Here is an 18,592-nt window from a genome sequence, read left to right as displayed (position 1 = left end):
TTTGAAGAATCAAATAAAGATTGTAGTGGATACGTTAGAGGGATTAGGTTTTATAATAAATCAGAAGAAGTCAGTTCTTATTCCAGCTCAGAGTTTGGATTTTCTAGGATTTACAATAGACACAGTCGAGGAGGTATTGAGATTACCTTTGCGGAAGGTAAAGATGATAAAGAAGGAGATTTTGAGAGTTCAAAAGAAAGAGAGTATGTGTCTGAGAGATTTGGCAAGGATTCTAGGTTTATTTTCTTCTTCGATTCAAGCAATTTTCCCAGGTCCTCTATATTATCGAGCATTGCAGAGAGTGAAAGCAAATGCGTTGAGAGCAGGTTTATGGTATGGAGACAAGGTAGTGTTGGATACGGAAGCAAAGGAAGAATTGGAGTGGTGGATGCACAATTTGGAGGTTTGGAATGGGAGAGCAATTTTTGGTTGCCTTCCGGACGTAATTCTGGAGACGGATGCGAGCCTGTTAGGATGGGGGGCACGGTTGGATCACATAGAAACAGGAGGAGCTTGGTCGAAGGAAGAGAAAGTTCTGCACATAAATTGATTAGAATTGACAGCGGCATTATATGCCTTAAAGAGTTTCAAGGAAAGATTGCAGGGTCAGACTGTGCTTTTGAAGATGGACAATATCTCAGCGGTGGCGTATGTCAATCGTTTGGGAGGTTGCAGATCGAGAGATCTTTCGAATGTAGCAAAAGTGATGTGGATGTTTTGCTTAAAGAACAAGATAGCTTTGAGAGCAGAGTATCTACAGGGTGTGAAGAATGTAATAGCGGATTGGAATTCCAGACATGTGAGGGATTTCAGCGATTGGATGTTGGGAAAGGAATATTTCAGGAAAATACAGATAGTTTGGGGTCCATTGGAGGTGGATCTGTTTGCTTCGAGATTGACTCGCCAAGTAGAGAAGTTTTTCAGCTGGATGCCGGATCCAGAAGCACTAGCTATAGATGCTTTTCAACAGACATGGATGAACATGAGAGGTTATGCGTTTCCTCCATTTGCCTTAATTCAGAGGGTGATGTTGAAGGTGAGGAGGGAAGGATCTCAGATAGTTCTGGTGACTCCGTTTTGGGTTTCACAGGCTTGGTTTCCGGCGGTTCTGGAATTGGCATGCGAGGTACCTTTCTTAATGAAAGCAAAAGAGGATTTGCTAGTAAACGAACTAGGAGAAGTTCATCCTTTGATTTTGAGAGGGGCGTTGGACCTTCTTGTTTGGAAAGTATCAGGGGATCCGGTTGTGTCGAGGGACTTTCGCAGGAAGCTGCTGAATTACTGGAAGAGTCTTGGGCTCCAGGAACTAGGAGAAGGTACAAAGGAGTATGGAAAATTTGGTTGCGTTGGTGCTTGGAAAGGAGTTTGGATCCCGTGGAGGCTCCTGTAGTAGAAGTTGTAAATTTCTTAGTGGAACAGTTTAACAAGGGATTAAGTTATCGTTCCATTAACTGCTATAGATCTGCGATTTCTGCAGGCCATGCAATGGTAGGTGGAAAATCGGTTGGATGTAATGTTCTGGTTAGTAGGGTGTTGAAGAGTATGAGGTTAAAGAGGCCACCGAAGGCACGTTATGATTACTTGTGGGATGTGAATTTGATTTTGAAGTTATTTAGTGATTGGCCTTCAAATAGATATTTGAATAATAAGAATATTTCTGTTAAGTTAGCAACTCTGTTATGCTTGATTTCATGTAGGAGAGTTTCGGATGTGAAATGTTTAGAAATTAGTAACAGACATTTTATTCCAGAAGGTGTGTATTTTGAAATTCATCAGAGAACTAAGACCATGTTGTCTTATGTGTTTTATCCAAAGTATGAGGAAAGCAGGAAGTTATGTGTGGTGGATTGTTTAAAGGAATATGAGAATAGAGTGGCTGAAAACAGGAGAGATGGAGAGCATCAGTTGTTGATTTCCTTTGTAAAACCTTTTAGAGCGGTAAGTACTGCTACAATATCAAGGTGGGTGAAGTATGTGATGAGTCAGGCTGGTGTAGATATTGAAAGGTTCAAAGCACATTCCATTAGAGGTGCTATGGCAAGTAAGTCATGTTTATATGGTGGAAGGTTGGAAAATATTTTGAAAGCTGCAGATTGGTCGAATGTTGATACTTTTGTAAGACATTATTTTAGGCCAGTAGAACATATGTCTGGAGTGGTGTCAAAAGGCTTTCAACATGCATAATGGTAGCCTCCGGTCTTGTAATGAAATGACGATTCTCAGATTAACATGAATAGAGAATCAGGATTTCATTAAAGACAAGGAGGCTAACATTATCCCACCCGCCTCTCCCCTTTATTGGAGGGGGGGTTTGAGTATTACAGAATGTAAATAAATTAAAACAGTTTGCATAAGAAATAAAAATATATAAATGAAAGAGAATTACTTTTGAATTTAGAGTGAAGGAAATGTTAAGTGTTAATTTTGAAAGGTTTTTGATTAGGCGTTTTAAGTGTATCTGTTTACTTTCAGATTAAAGCATGTTTGGGAAAAGATTTAATAAAGGTTGAAGATCGAGAGAATAAGGAAGATTTGCCGCGCAGGATTGCATTTAAAAGAGGATGAAGATTCCATGCGGGAGGATTATATAGTGTTTTTGATGTTCCAGTTCTGGATTGTTTGTAAAGGAAGTTCTTTAAAGGAGCTGCTCAGGAGTGGCAAATAAAAGAATATGCATAATGTTAGCCTCCTTGTCTTTAATGAAATCCTGATTCTCTATTCATGTTAATCTGAGAATCGTCATTCACTATTAATATTGAATAGGTTCCTTTTTTTTTTGCTTTTTTAAAGCCTTTAGATATCAGAGAAAACTGAGCAAATAAGGTACTAGCATTGGCTGCTCACAAGTTTAGTTTAATCAAAATAATGCTGTTCGGGGTATGGATGCCTACGTTGTTTTGACTAAGTGCCACAAATGCATTTATAAAATATATATTTGTGTTTGGAGATTTATAAGCCAAGTGTATGGTATGTAATATTTACCTCCAGCTTCCCACATATTTGGGTTAAGGATGAATTTAGAAGGATCTTGGTAGTCTTTAAACACAATCATTTGCAATGGCAGTAGGTCTGGGTTGGATTAGGATGCCTACCTAAAAAATAAACAACCATTGGCAAAGGTAACAGTTTTGGAGTTGGCTTCAAGTCTTTATCAAGGAAGGTTTTATAGGCTGCCAGGCTTTATCAATGCTTGTGTTGTCATGTTTTTTGCAAAAATCTACTGTTGGGAAAGCTGGAGGGCCCTTATCAATGTAAAAAAGTAATGGCTTTAGAGCAAAAATATTTCCTTGGTCTCAAAGTCCCTGATAGTGAAGGAAACTATTTTGTGTGTGAATGCGCTCTTTGTGAAATGGCTGAATGCTGTCACTCACATTGAAGTTATCCAGTGGCAGAAGTAGGCTGGACCATAGCCCCATGCTGTGTGCTGTAGTGGGTGGAAGAAAAGTGTTAATAGCACAATGACAGACTAATGGCTGAAGACAGGGTGGCTAGAATACCCTATAAGTATTTACAATATACATATAATTTTAGTAAAATCAAAACGTCTAACGCCAGACCTAGAATAATCCTGCTGCAGTGCAAATTCACGTTTCTTTATACAGTGCTTCGACAAGATAACAAACTTACTGTGCTTCATGAATCATAAATCATGTCATCACTCCATCAAAGGTGCAGGTTATCACTCCACCGAAGGTAGAATGATATACTCCAAAGAGCCAATAGCATTGATTGCGAGATAAGTACGCCTCTGGGCAGAACAGAAGTCCACTCTAAGTAGTTTTTAAACAATGGTAATTGTAGTTCCTGCACACAGCTGGGCTGTAAATCCAGACCAGAACATTTAACACAGTATTCTGTCTGGACAACTTAATTTCTAGTTTAAGAGTAATATTTAGCTGCTAGCATAATGGGAATGGCGGTTATTTTAGTAACCAACATTGATGGTCATTTTTACCTGATCTAGAAAACCTTGCATATCTAAATTATTTGCACCAGCCTTTCTTAGTTCAGTTCATTTCCAAAGTGAATCATTAAGTGGGTCGCACACCGCTCGTCATACTAGCAAGTTGCCCCATAGGATTCTGGACAATGAAGTAGCAGCGGCGAGTACACCTATGCTACAAGTGTAGAAAATAAATGCCATCCCTGGACACGTGTTTCGAGGTAGTTGCCTCTCGTCAGCAGGGAGCAGGTCTGTATATGGGGTGCCGGTAGACTGCCAAAAGTACAAGGTTAAATACCTTTCACGGCGCGCGGGTGCGGGATCCTGACTCGTCAGCCGTGTAGCTCGAGGGAGCCTTTAAAGTCAATCATTAAGTGGGTCGCACACCGCTCGTCATACTAGCAAGTTGCCCCATAGGATTCTGGACAATGAAGTAGCAGCGGCGAGTACACCTATGCTACAAGTGTAGAAAATAAATGCCATCCCTGGACACGTGTTTCGAGGTAGTTGCCTCTCGTCAGCAGGGAGCAGGTCTGTATATGGGGTGCCGGTAGACTGCCAAAAGTACAAGGTTAAATACCTTTCACGGCGCGCGGGTGCGGGATCCTGACTCGTCAGCCGTGTAGCTCGAGGGAGCCTTTAAAGTCAATCATTAAGTGGGTCGCACACCGCTCGTCATACTAGCAAGTTGCCCCATAGGATTCTGGACTTTAAAGGCTCCCTCGAGCTACACGGCTGACGAGTCAGGATCCCGCACCCGCGCGCCGTGAAAGGTATTTAACCTTGTACTTTTGGCAGTCTACCGGCACCCCACATACAGACCTGCTCCCTGCTGACGAGAGGCAACTACCTCGAAACACGTGTCCAGGGATGGCATTTATTTTCAACACTTGTAGCATAGGTGTACTCGCCGCTGCTACTTCATTGTCCAGAATCCTATGGGGCAACTTGCTAGTATGACGAGCGGTGTGCGACCCACTTAATGATTCATTTCCAAAGTGGGCTGGCAGGAAGGGCAGTTTTCAAATGTACTGAGCCCATCTTGGTGTCCAAAGGGAATGCTAACATTATAAGGGTTACAATACTGTATGTATTTGGGTGCAGGTTAAGCATTTCCTTGCCCCACTTGCATGCATGTCATGATTATAAAGAGGAGGCCCAGTGCTGGACCTGGCTGGGTGTCTGTAGTCATTAACAGAGTAAGAAGATGTCCAGTGCTGCATCCAGTTTGGTGCTTGTTTGGTGTTCTCATGGTGCAAGAGAGGTAGTCCAGTTCCGTGCTTATCTTAGTGCCTGTTGTCACGATTGCAGATAGAAGGTTAAGTAAGGCAACTGGTTTGTGTCGTGCTTTGTGCATATGGAATGTGAGGAGATTCTTCTTGGGAATGATCGTGGTTCTTTGTTTGGCAGATGGATCTAGAAAGCATGACAGCCTCCGAGCACTCCGTAAATTACAAATTCAGATTATGGTATCTGCAGTTATGTTCTTTATTCTTGTTGACAAACTCGCTGAATAGATAGTCGAGGTGACAATGTGGTGGAAGGACTCTCCCGGATATACAATGGCACATCTATAATATATTTGGGACAAATTCACACTTATGTTTGATTGGATACATACGAATTGTGTAGATATTTAGTATTTATGTCTATGAATCAAAAGAATCGATGACATTTGGAGATTGTGTATGCAATATTTTGACTGGACCAGCCCTGAAGAAGTGTGCTGCAACATTGTCAGAACAGACGAAACACGTGTTGGTGAGGTCGAAGTTTGCCAACAAGATATGAAAATAAAGAACATAACTGCTGATACCACGATCTCAATTTGTAATTTATGGAGTGCTTGGAGAATGTTTGTCATTCTCTTGGATCTTCCAGCAGCTTGACATTCTCTGTACTGTGGTAGTGTGCCCTTGTGTTCACAGCCACCACCAGATTTCATTACGGATCTAGAAAGCAGTTGATCTGTTTTTGAGGATTCACACTAATAACCCACTTACTTTCTTTAAGAAGTTAGTGTGTTCTTTATGTAGTGATACGTGTGGAATGATATAAACAAGGGAAGCCCTCTCAACTTTGTTTGCTGGTTCCGTTTTAGCTTTACCGGCATTACTGGATCTCTATTGGTTGCTGACTCAATTCCCAACCAGTGTGGCGGTGACATGGAGAGTCTGATGCTTACCCTTGTGCTGACATTTCATCTCGACTGCAGGTTGCCGGAAATTGCTGTGGTATGTACAATACCTACCAATATAGGTGTCTTAGGTGCATTGTGCATGTTGTTATATAATTTCTTATGTAGTGACTTTTCACATGCTCTCAATTTAGAGGAGTTAAGTGCTTCAACTATTCTCATGGGCTTAGTCAGTTATTTGTGCACTAACAGGTGTAAGTATTGCACAAGCATGTCACTGAAGAAAGAAGCCATGAGTGACTGTGTCTGAAGCCCTGACTCATGCACATCGATAGGAGCACACAGTTTACCTGAAAATGTGCTCAGCATACAGAAAGTGGTCCCAAAGTAACACGTCTGTGTGCTGCAATGCACATTCATGGTCTAATATTAGTACTGACAGGAAGGGGGTGTGACCACTCATTCAGTAGAATATTGACACATGTCTAGCCCTCTCAACTCAAGATCAGAGCAGTCAATCCCCATCAGAAGAGAGAGAGAGAGATGCGGAGGGAGAGTTACAAAAGAGGATTTGTGGATTATAGATTGTAGAGGAAATCCCCTTTCTGTTTATTGTCTTTTTCTGCTTCCCTGCAGTTAATGAGACAATCTCCTGACCCCAGAAAAGGATATGAACAACGAAGGTCAAAGAATAGAACATCAATAAACCTAATTGAATGAGTGAAAAACTCCTGTTCAAGAATCAGTCTCACCTTTCGGCATCTGATTCCTAGCATAAGTGTAGATGTCGCAAGTCATAACTATGTTCCAAATGTGCTTGTGGTGTGGGAGGAATTTGAGTTTATGCAGCTGTTTGGTGGGATGAATAGATGAGCTAGTGGAGGCTAGTTATTGTTAGGATGCAGGGGTATAGTTTGCAAAAAAGGAGAGAGTTTGGTCTTTGAAAAGAGTTGTGAGCAAATTGCAGAAGTACATTAGTAGATATTAAGGTGAACACACAAGCAATTTAGGGAAGACTGTGCCTGGATAGAAAAGTCATTAAGATTACAGGGAAGGGATTATGGGAAAGGGGGGAGAGAGTCATTTGAAACGAAAAAGGAGAGACGAAATTTGGAGAGTTTAAGTAAAGATCATATTTTCAAATCGGATTTTAGGAGAATAGAGGACAGTTTTTGAGACTGCATGCAAATTGAGAATGCAAGCTCCTAAACAGAAATAACAGTATTTGCATATAAAGACAGTGCTATTTTAGGGATTTTGCTAGGCGTTAGAATCAGGTGTGCTGGGCAGCCGATAGACCATCTCATCAAAAAGGACAGATGATCAACTCAGGGTTTGGAAGAATAAAACAATGACTGGATGCAAGCCTTGAAAGGAGATACTGCAAATGCTGGAGCAGATGTCTTCTCATATTTGTCTCACAGTATTAACTGTAAAGCAAAGTGGGATCCATTTTGATATTTCTGATTTAAGCATGGTTCAAGATAGAGGGCAAGTACAACTCCCCCCCAGCAGTGGATGTGTATTGGCACCAGTGGCGGTTTCTCTGTGTGGGCGTCGGGGCTCCGCCCCAGGTAATTTCCCAGTTAATTAATTTAACAAGTTTCCTTGGATTTTAAAAAAAAAATAAATACCAGTACGTTTCTTAGTACGTTTCTTTTTTATTAAGAATTAGAAAATAAAAAAACGCAAAGAAAAAGAACACATCGCCGCAAACTTTAACATGGGGCACTGTCGTCAGTCTGCTGCCTCCCACTGTCAATACCCCCGCGCTGCACCACCTGCTATGTCTTTGCCGGCTGAGAACCTCACAGCCCTGAAGGCTGTGACGCCATCAGCAGGCAAAGACATAGCCTGGAGGCCCAGTCTCCACCCCCTGATGGCGTGGAGATTAAGTTAGCCCCGGGCGTTTTTTACACAAGCCCGGGATTGCTAACATCTCCAAGTCAATCAGAGAGTGGAGGAGACAGGAGAGTGTGAGATTCACCCCCACCCCCTCCCAACTCGTCACAGGGCGTGGTGAGAAGTGAACTACCTGTCCCTGTGACGAGTGGATAGGACCCTCTGCGCAGACTCGGAGTAGTTCTTCCCGCGCATGTAGCAGCAGCCGCCATTTTCGGGACGGACTGTGTCGTGTCAGGAGCGGTGGTATGTATTACATTGTAATCCTTACTCACAGTAATCAATGGTCACGTTAGTGTTCAAACACAGCCAGTGCTAGTGACAAAGCCCCTGAGAGGGGCGAAGACCTAAACAAGTTACGTCATGCTGTGCACTATGGTGGACAGGGGGCATTGGGGTGTCCCAAAGTGGCCAAATGTAGCAGTCTGCTGTTGCGGTGAATTTGTACCTACAGTCGATAGAAGTTGCTGCACGTTGGAATGTACCACCCAAATGCAGGGGTGCAGCATTCGGCAGCACACAAGGGCAGTGGAATAGTGCGACAGTCGGCCCATTCCTGAAGAGATGGCAGTGAGAATCGGCAGTACCGCACAGCGCCAGCACCCCCCCACCCCCCTACTTTACGCTTTCCCGCGTTGCCAGGTGCTCGACGGCCGTTTGTGAGAAGGAAGCCTCAGATATGCAATAAGCGCTGTCAGGAATGCACCAGTGTCATCAGAAACTGCTGCATGAATGTACTGATTGTATGCTACAAATGTGCAGGGGGGGATAGCGTGTGGGGGGCGGGGGTGAATAAACAAGAGGATTCGCAGGGCCCGAGCCCTGGAGCGAAGGCTGGGAGTACCTCGCCTGGGCAGTCATCTGAACCGTAGCTCACTCAATCCCACAGGTATTTAGCCTTACAAATACTCGAATGTTTTCGCAGCATTACTCCCTATCGGCTGCCCGGACCCATCCCTCCCCTCACTGCTCCCTGGTCCATAATTATAGTTTTATGTGCGCGGTTGAGCGTAATGTACCGTAGCTTACACAGAAACATGTCAAGCAAAACAAAGCGAGCCAGCGGGTCAACACAGCTGGTCGGCTTTTATTTTCTTTCAAATAAAAAACGTGGGCTGGCGTGAAGAATCGCCCACAGTGGCTAGTACTACGCCGTGAGTTAATATGCAGGTTTTTAAGCGCCAATTGAACGTGCCAATGTTTTGACAATATTGTATTGGGTGGAAAAACCGCTCTCGATAACATTGATTAAAGGTGCCAAACGATATGTTTAATAAAAGCGAAACTCGGGCCAGCTAAGTCACAATTACAGACTTGGAGAATGAATTAGTAATGAACATTACATACAGGCTAAGCATTTTTCTGAACACACGCCAACTGAAATGCCATGTAACTGATGATGAACAATATTTTTATGCCTGGCTTGACAGCACATGCGTCTTATACCTATTGTTAAAAAATCCTAAATATATATCCGCCCAGAGGAGTATTACTCTTTGATATCTGGGTGTATAATTCAACCTGTTGCGGAGTGCTTGCATCGCTGTGCATGGGTAAATATTTTATATTTCAAACCTACAGTGATCATGATACATTAAATTATGTGTCTGATAGTTCCCTTGTCTACAGAAAACAGCCATTTTTTTTGTCCCTGCAGAAGGCTGTTGTAATCGACAATGAATGCTCTGGACTTCTATCGTAGATTGATTAGGTTCTTTATTTAAGTTATTAAGAAATCAAGGGAAACCCAACCAGGAGCAACTGTCATGCTGCTCAGCCCATACCCAACTGACACTCACAGACATCTAACATTCCATCCATCCAACATTCCACGCAACACTCATTCTGGCTGAGCAGCTGATAAACACAAGTTACAACCAAGGCCTTTACATTTTTTTTAGTTGTCTCAAAATGCGTGCCAGACCATTAGCTTTGCCAATGCTTGTTTGCAATTTGAACCACTTTAAGCACCCCAAATGAAGTCACCACTATGTTCAATAGCATCATAAGTTATGGCTCGTGGTTTCGTTCCCAGCGTTTATTAGAGAATGTTTGCCAGTATCAGTTATAGGATCGGGTTTGATTTCAGCTGCGTCATCATTGTGTTACCATTACGCAATCCGTGTGTCTAGCTTTAATGGCGCTTGAGGTTTTTTTGTTCCTTTTTTTTTGGTAAGGAGTGAAGCATTTTGGTGACATTTGATAATGGGAAATTGCAAGAAATTCAAGAGGCTTGAAAAAAAGAAATCGAGGCGAAAGGTGACAACCAGAATCAGTTTGAATAGAAACCCTTTGACTGGGTTTTCAAGGTTAAATTGTATAGCTTTAAATTGAGCAATTGTAATTAACAATTGTTTTTGTATTGTATTGTATTGCAGCCTTTATATAGCGATTACTACCCCTGTGTGGGGGCACAGAAGCACTTGTGGTGTGGTTGGAAGGATGTTGTCTGTGTTCTGATCCTATGTGGGAAGTGAAACCATTGTTAATTACTTTTACCCTATTTAATGGTATACTATTTAAGCGTGAAACCCCTTTTAAAGGATTACTAGTGCTTAGAACCGTCAGAAGGTGATATGAAGCCCCCCATGTGAAAGCAATCTATACTTACAGTTAAGTGCAGAGTCCGTTTCTGGTTTACAGTCTATAAGATTATTTTTTTCTTCAAATGAATATTTCTATCTGTAGCCAATTATATCATATGAAGATTTCATTCACCTCCTGTGTACTTGGCTTTGAACAAATGATTCATAAAGGAAACAGACAAGCACAGGTAGGGGAAACATTTTATGTGTTGCATGCATGTATATATTTTATCTCTGTATGCTTATGTGTTTTTTGTTTATACATGGTGCCTTTATGCATGCTATTGAGTTCCAAAAAATGAACACTAACCAATATGAGATTCAATTCTATATGGAAAAAGAAGGCATTTTACTCTGATGGGCTACCTTGAATGCAATTTTATCTCAAGTAGCCACTTGGTCAGTAGGCAGATCCAACCTATTTATGCAACATTGTTAAAATTAATTGTGGTTTATTGCAATTTAGAATGGTTTATTCATGAGGCCTTGGAACTGATGATAGTTTTAGGGGAGGCAGTGGCCTGTTTCTGTTAAGCACAATGGATTCCGAAAGTCTTGAAAATCCACCATTTGGCTGCTAATTTTTCAAAATTTTCTCGGGGGGGGATAGAGGTGAAGGGCGGAACTGCAGATTCTGTTGTGCAAGGTGAAGGGAGCCCCTTAGGTAAAGTCTTTTTTTGTCCATCGATAACACTTTCAATTGGGCTGGTGTCAGCCAGTGCAAAACCCAAAACCTCTTTGTGCCTCTGTTTTGAGTGCTCCAGAACGGAGACTATACTTCAGTGATGGGTATCACTACACAAAGGCTGTGTCTAGAGAGCAGCCTAAAACGGACGTTGAAAGGAGAACCAGCGCAAACTGGTTCTGCAGCATGAGCACTTTAGAAAAATGTATCACCTTTGTTATAAAGCACTCCCAGGCTGTATTAAACCAGCAGTAGTAAAACCCAACACTTGGTTAAAAGGTTTTAATTGGTGGATGGTCTGACTTTCTGGACATCTGTATTGTAAAGTGCTATATTTATAGATTCTAGATTTGCAAGAACATCTGTCAGTGCAGTTTGCCATGCTTGTACTGGATAGAATAGAAAATGTGTTAACTACCAGTAAAATGATGGATACAAACAAATACTTTGCCAAAGCAATTCTGTTTTTAGGACATGCACTTTTTGAATAGTTAATTACTGAATTATGTTTCCGGGAAAAATTACTGATCCCGGTAATTGTGGCTAATACAGGGATATGTTTGAGAGAGGACTGTTCAAAGAAAATGTGTAACTAAAATCTGATATTTTACTGCCCTGTTGACCAAGATAGACCGGATTATGACTAGGGGTCGGTGTAACACATGCAATTAGCTGAAGAATAACCATGCAGAATCAACGCATAATTACGTGAGATTCTGTGTCATTACACAAGAAGAGTAACTCAGCATTTAGCACTATCTTCTTAAAGCAAAAATGCCCACACTCATCTAAACCAGACCAGAGGATGCATTTTGGGCTAAGAAACAGCATTAAATGCAAATGAAAATGAATAGCAATTCAAGCAGCTGCTGGCACTCGCTAAATGCACTCTTGCGGTACGATTTTTGCCCCCAACTTTTCCCCAGCTTTTAGCTTCATTCTTGTAGTGCGAAATGTACCCTCACACCCAAAAAGGACGTGAGGATGAATTTTGCTCTAAGAAAATGGCACCAAATAAAACAGAACACAAACAGCATCCGCTTGCTCTCACTAAATTAATTGAATCTGTGATAAGTTTCAAACACAAATTACTCATAATTACATGATCTGTCATAATCATCACATTATTATACATTCTGTGTCAAAGAGTAACTTGGAATTACCGAAATTACTCAGATTACTACGACATAATAATAATTACTACTGGGCCTATTTATGAAACCTCAACTCCCGACTGTTCACAGGTCCCTTGTGTGGAAAAGCAAAAGCATCAAAGCTTTTCATAGCAATACGCCTTTAGAGAATGGTATTAACATCTTATGTAGGTGATGCGAGACAGCAAATGTTTGTATCACCCTACTATACAATACCCCGAAGGCATGGTGGCGAGTATACTAACCGCGTTTCTCTAAATTTACTCCGAAATCAGAAAAATGCAATGTTAGTCAAAAATACTGCAATCCATTACAAAACACTGCAGTTCCCCTAGTAGTGGGTGTGTGAAAAACCAATCCACGCGTATAGAATTACTCTTTCTCATGTTTTTAAAATAGTTTTACAACAGTGTTTGTAAAGAAGGCTGGGACTTCTGTGCTATTGAAGGAAGAATAAAGGGATCTTTTTGAAGTGCCTTTCTTCAAATCCCTTCAAATAACAGACCCCTGCAGATCAACATTGCTTCTACTGTGGGCCACCAGCATTTTTGGAGACTGACACCAATTTTTCCACATCAAACATTTTCCGAGAGCAAGAGAGGGATAACACACAAACGGGAAAGCAGGAGAAAGGGAAAGACAGAAAAAAGTATCACAAAGGGAAAAGCAGGCACTTGCAAGAGTGAGATAAAGAGACAGGGAGTGTCTGATAGTCCATTAAAGAGGCATGAGGTGGATTCCACAATACACTGCCTCGGTATTCAGTGCACCGCTGGCGTTTAAGCACTGTTTTGGGCACCGGCACTTAGGGCCAGATGTATGACCATTCCGTTTTGCGAGTCACAAATTGAGATTTTTTGCGACTTGCAAAATGGAATGTACTAACGTGTCTCAGACACATTTAGCGATTCCCAATGGGGTTGCAAATGAGCTGCCTCATCAATATTCATGAGGCAGGTTGAAATTTGTGACCCATTGGGCAATTTTTTGGTTTTCAAATGCAATGGGATACATTTAAAAGAAAACAATGAAAAGATTTTTTTAAGGGCAGGCCACGGTATTTTCGCATTTATTCAATAAGGGGAAGGGTCCCCTGGGGGCCCCTTTCCATTTGCAAGTGGCTTACCCCCTACCTGAAGTAGGTGGTAACTGTTTTGCAACCAGAAATATGGTCACAAAAAAATCTCAATCATACATACCAGTGCGACTCGCTTTTAGGATGGGACGCCCTTGGCAAGCCCCTTCCTAATAGCAACTCACAAACCCTAGTTTGTACATGTTATTACCCTTTTTAGCTGTAGTAAATGGACCGATTTTCTGTTGCAACCGCTAACAAAAGTCGTACATCTGGCCCTTATTTTTCTACAAACTAAGCACTGATTAAGAGCATAGCACTGAATACAGCTATGCCAATGTGAGGCACAATCATCGTAGTATGAACTGAGCTGACTATATTGGGCTGCACAGAGATTCTGCTAATGAAAGAGGGAGTAGCTAATTTGACTATGGAGTGGGACATTTTGCCTGGGAGAAACTAAAACAACATTTGGTCAAGGACGTTACCTGTACCAGCGAGGCTTTTAGTACAGCAAAGGGACCCTATGGGAAATAATATACTTGTTATTTCAAAGCTCCAGCACAATTGAGGCCACCATCGAAAAGCAATGAGTATCAGAGCCTAAGATACTGAAGGGGCTCTCTGAGTCGTTCACCTACAAGGTGGGGGCAGACCAGATCAGGTCACTGGATTTGAAGGAGCTCTGGTGCTTGGCAGGAAGCGCCGAGGACCTGAGGAGGGGCAGACACGCTGTTAACCTCTCCTGCAGTGCCTAATTTGTTTTTTTTTAAAGCGCCAGGGCTCATTGAATTTAACAGGAAGTCACTGCAGCCTGCACACACCTCCAGAGTTGCAAAATATCAGTGTCAATGTGTTATATCTCACAGATATGGTTCACAGTGTAAGCCTATGTAGCAAGGCTTGATGGAGAATGTTCATGGTGTTGCTGGGTGACGGGGTCAGAGTATTCTATGGTTTGAATTGTGCGGAGACGTTTTGTCGAGGTGGATGTTTCCTGTCTCGTCTGTTGCCTCCGCTGTGTAGATTGGACGAATAAACTTCGTTCAGCAATCTGCCCCTGCCTGGCTGATTACTACAATTTGATTGGCAACGATCTACTGTCTACACGGCTTCTTTACGAACTCCACGCAAGGTGCCACGTCAAGTCACGATCGTTCAGACTGAACAAAGGTGGTGACTTTAACCTACAGTTGAGTTTGCCCCTAAGGTACACCCTTACGAAGATAACAACTAAAAGGTAAGGGTGTCTGCGCAAACCTGAATTTCAACCGACGAAAATTAGAGCTTAAACCTACCCCGCTTCCCATCGCATCGTTTCACACCGGTTCCTTGCCTGCTGTGGCGTGTCATTGATTGCGGAGTCTGGTGGTTCTTTCGCTCGTATTTGGGGTGTTTTCTTCGTTTTGGCATCTGGCGCGCATGCGCGAAGTGGGTGCCGTATCTTCTCTCCACTGCGCATGCGTGAACCAGCAACGTAAGTTTCATCCACGCTACTGTGACGTTGACCTCCGTTTGAAGTCTCCTTCTGCATTTCATGTTGCTAAGCAACACAGTGTCTCCAAGTCAGCACACGAGTGAATTCTTTCTGTGATTCACACACACGATATGTTCATTCTAGTTGTCCCCAGCGGATCATTACTGTGATTCTCTCACACTCTCCTTAAAGGGACCATATGCTTTTATGTTCACTCAAGTTTTTTGTCAGATTCTTCCTGTGATCTGCACACAAATGTGTTTCAATTGCTAAAAAAATTTTGGGGCAGATTCTTCCTGTGATCTGCACACAAACCAAGTCTAGGTGCAAATTTCAAAAGCATAATTTTTTTATTTTTTTTCAGGATTAGCCTTAAACTCATTCCAACATATTTATATATTTTTCTTTGCTCCTCAAAAAAAAAAAAAAAATAGTCAAAGGCTTGTGGTCAACATCTTTTCAATATTAGTCGTTTTATGGTTTTTCTTTCATAAACAAACACATATCACCTCATCTCTATACATTTTTTTCTTGGTGTGTTTTTATCAATATGCAATCCGTCTGTCCACCGCCTGCCTTTTTGGAATCTGCTGGTGATCCTCCAGTTAGGTGGGAACTCTGGTTTGATGCTTTCCAAACCTATCTCGGTGCCATTGGAGCATCTAGATTCAGTGATGAACGTAAAAGATTTTTACTCCTCCATTCCCTTGGTTTTGAAGGGAGATCCATTTTCAAACACCTTCCTGAAATTACGCATGTTCCGGGGGAAGACATTGATGTGTTTCAAGATGCTGTGGCTAAACTTAGAACAAGGTTTCACAAGCAACCTAGTTTAATGGTACTTCGGCATACATTTTTCAAGAGGCAACAGAAAGACGGAGAAGATGTTGACACATATATTTCTGCTTTGAGAAAGCTTGCTTCGGAATGTCAGTTTGAGACATTTTTAGAGCAGCTGATTAGGGATCAATTTGTCTGTCATTGCAGTGACAAGCAGATATGTCAGAAACTTCTTTCCCTTTCAAATCCGGACTTAGATGAAACTATAAAAATTGCCAAAAGTATCGAAACTTCTCAGATATCCTTAAAAGAGTTGGAAGATAAACTACCTGACTCAGTGAACTCTGTTTCGTCTAGCTCAAGACAAAAGCACAATTAAGCTAAATCTGAAGTCAAAGATCTTGAGACAAAGAAAATTGTTTCAAAGAAAAAAAAATTTCTGTCACAAGGTCTCAAACATATGTGTAACAGATGTGGCAACAAACAACATCAGAGAGGAGCTAGATGTCCAGGAGCAAATGTTGTGTGTAGTTATTGCAAGAAAACGGGACATTTTGCGAAAGTTTGTTTTAAAAAAAAATGTAATGATCAGAAAAGGTCTGTTGCGTGTGTGCAGGAGTCAGATTGTGAATCTGATTCCGAAATTGTCTCTGTTGTTCTGGATAAACCTGATCATATTTCACATATTTCTGATGAAATGGAGTGCGTAGATCCTGTTGTTGAGATTTTGGTGGGGGACAAGCCATTGAATTTACTTGTAGATTCTGGAGCTAGAATAACCATGTTAACCAAGGAACTGTTTGAAGAAATTTGGGGAGGGAGAAGTTTATTACCCCCCGATCGCTCACCAGTATCTTACGAGGGTCGTAAGATAGAACTGTTGGGATATTTTGAGGATGATCTCGAGTTCAAAGGAAGGGTGATCAGAGGAAAGGTGTATGTTGCGGTTAAAGGGTTGAATATCTTAGGATGGTATCACCAAGGCCTATTTGGGATGATCCTCAAACCGGGATGCCGGGAGCAAGTTTTAACTGTTTCAGATTCTGTCTTTGAAAGTAGTGTTATATGGGAGCAGCTTTTCCCCACTGTTTTTTCAAGTGAATTAGGAACTATTCGAGGGTTCAAACACCGGATCATAGTGAAGGAAGGTTCCTTACCTGTGAAGCACAAATTAAGGGGTGTTCCTTTTAGTGTTAGGGAAGACCTTGAGGTGGAAATAAAACGCCTGTGTCGAGAGGGAATTATAGAAGCAACAGAGTCTTCTTTGTGGCTTTCTCCTCTTGTCGTAGCACACAAGAGGTGTGGAAAGTTGCGTGTCTGTGTGGATCTCAGGTCACTCAATAAAGAAATTTGGGTCGACTCGCATCCTCTGCCAAAAATTGATGATTTGTTTTCATGTGTCAGGGGTTCGAGGTACTTTTCAAAGTTAGATTTGGCTAATGCGTATCACCAGATTGAATTGGAAGAGGAGTCTCGCCACTTTACGTCGTTCATTTCACCTCTGGGCACTTTTCGTTACAGACGAATGCCGTTTGGTTTGGCCTCGGCGGCGTCAGTATTCCAACGTGTCATGCAAAGTATGTTGGGTGAGATCAAAGGAGTCCTTGTTTTTCAAGATGATGTTCTTGTTCATTCTAGAGACATCGGTTCGCATAATATTTTGTTGAGAAGGGTTTTTGAGATTTTCAAAGATCGTGGTGTTGTTGTGAAACCTGAAAAGTGTAAATTCCTGTGTGATGAAGTCGAGTACTTGGGACACCATATCTCGGGTGAAGGGATTCGACCTAGGAAAGGTTTGTTAGATGCTATTGTCAATGCTCCTATTCCAGTGGACAAAACAGGAGTTAAATCACTGTTGGGTTTGCTGGAATATTATTCAAAATTTATCCCGAACTATGCCTCTGTTGTTAGGCCAATCAGTTGTTTGTTGAGAAAGGGAGTTTTTTTTAATAGGTCGGATCATTGTGATGCAGCTTTAAGTACTGTGAAGGTTCTTCTCGGGAACAGTGAGGCACTTAAACCGTATGATCCTACCCTTTCCACTTGCATCACGGTGGATGCAAGTCAGGTTGGGTTGGGGTGTGTGGTTACACAAGATACCCGAGAGGGTGAAAATACTATTGCGTTTGCATCCAAAGTTCTAAGGGAAGCTGAAATACAGTACTCGGTGATCGAAAAGGAGTTGTTATCTTGTCTTTGGGCAGTTAATAAGTTTCGTTCGTACGTCTGGGGTAGACGTTTTGTTTTGAGGACTGATCATAAACCGTTGGTCAATATTCTCAGTGCAGGGACAAGCAAATGTTGTTCACCAAGGATTGTGAGGATGGTTTCGAGACTTATGCAATATCAGTTTGATGTGGTCCATGTTTCTGGAGGAAAGAATATAAGGGCGTATTTCTTTTCTAGATTTCCTATTGGTGTTGATCAAAAGGCTTGTTTAGATGACAATGATGGTGATGATGATGATTCGGATGATTGTTTCATCGCTGCGGTTGATCTTTCTCAGCATAGTGTTGGCAATGAGGAAAGTTGGTTAGAAGCCATCGCTCAAGATGAAGTTCTCCAACAAGTAAGTCAGTATGTGATGAATGGTTGGCCAAGGGAGAGTACTTTGCCACATTATTTACAACCTTATTGGAAGGTACAGTCAGAAATTTCCATTGAAGAGGGTGTGTTGGTTCGTGCTGAAAGGCTTATTCCTCCTCTTAGTGTGAGGAAGAATATCATTCTCAGAGCTCATGAGGGTCATCTGGGTTCAACTCTTACTAAGCGAAGAGTTCGTGATTGTTTTTGGTGGCCATCTATGGATGCTGATGTCACGGAAGTAGTTGATGTCTGCTCCATCTGTAGAAAC

The sequence above is a fragment of the Triturus cristatus genome, chromosome 9 (genome assembly GCF_964204655.1).
Source record: "Triturus cristatus chromosome 9, aTriCri1.1, whole genome shotgun sequence".
In the NCBI taxonomy this organism is placed as follows: Eukaryota; Metazoa; Chordata; class Amphibia; order Caudata; family Salamandridae; genus Triturus; species Triturus cristatus.
This window is presented reverse-complemented; position numbering follows the sequence as displayed.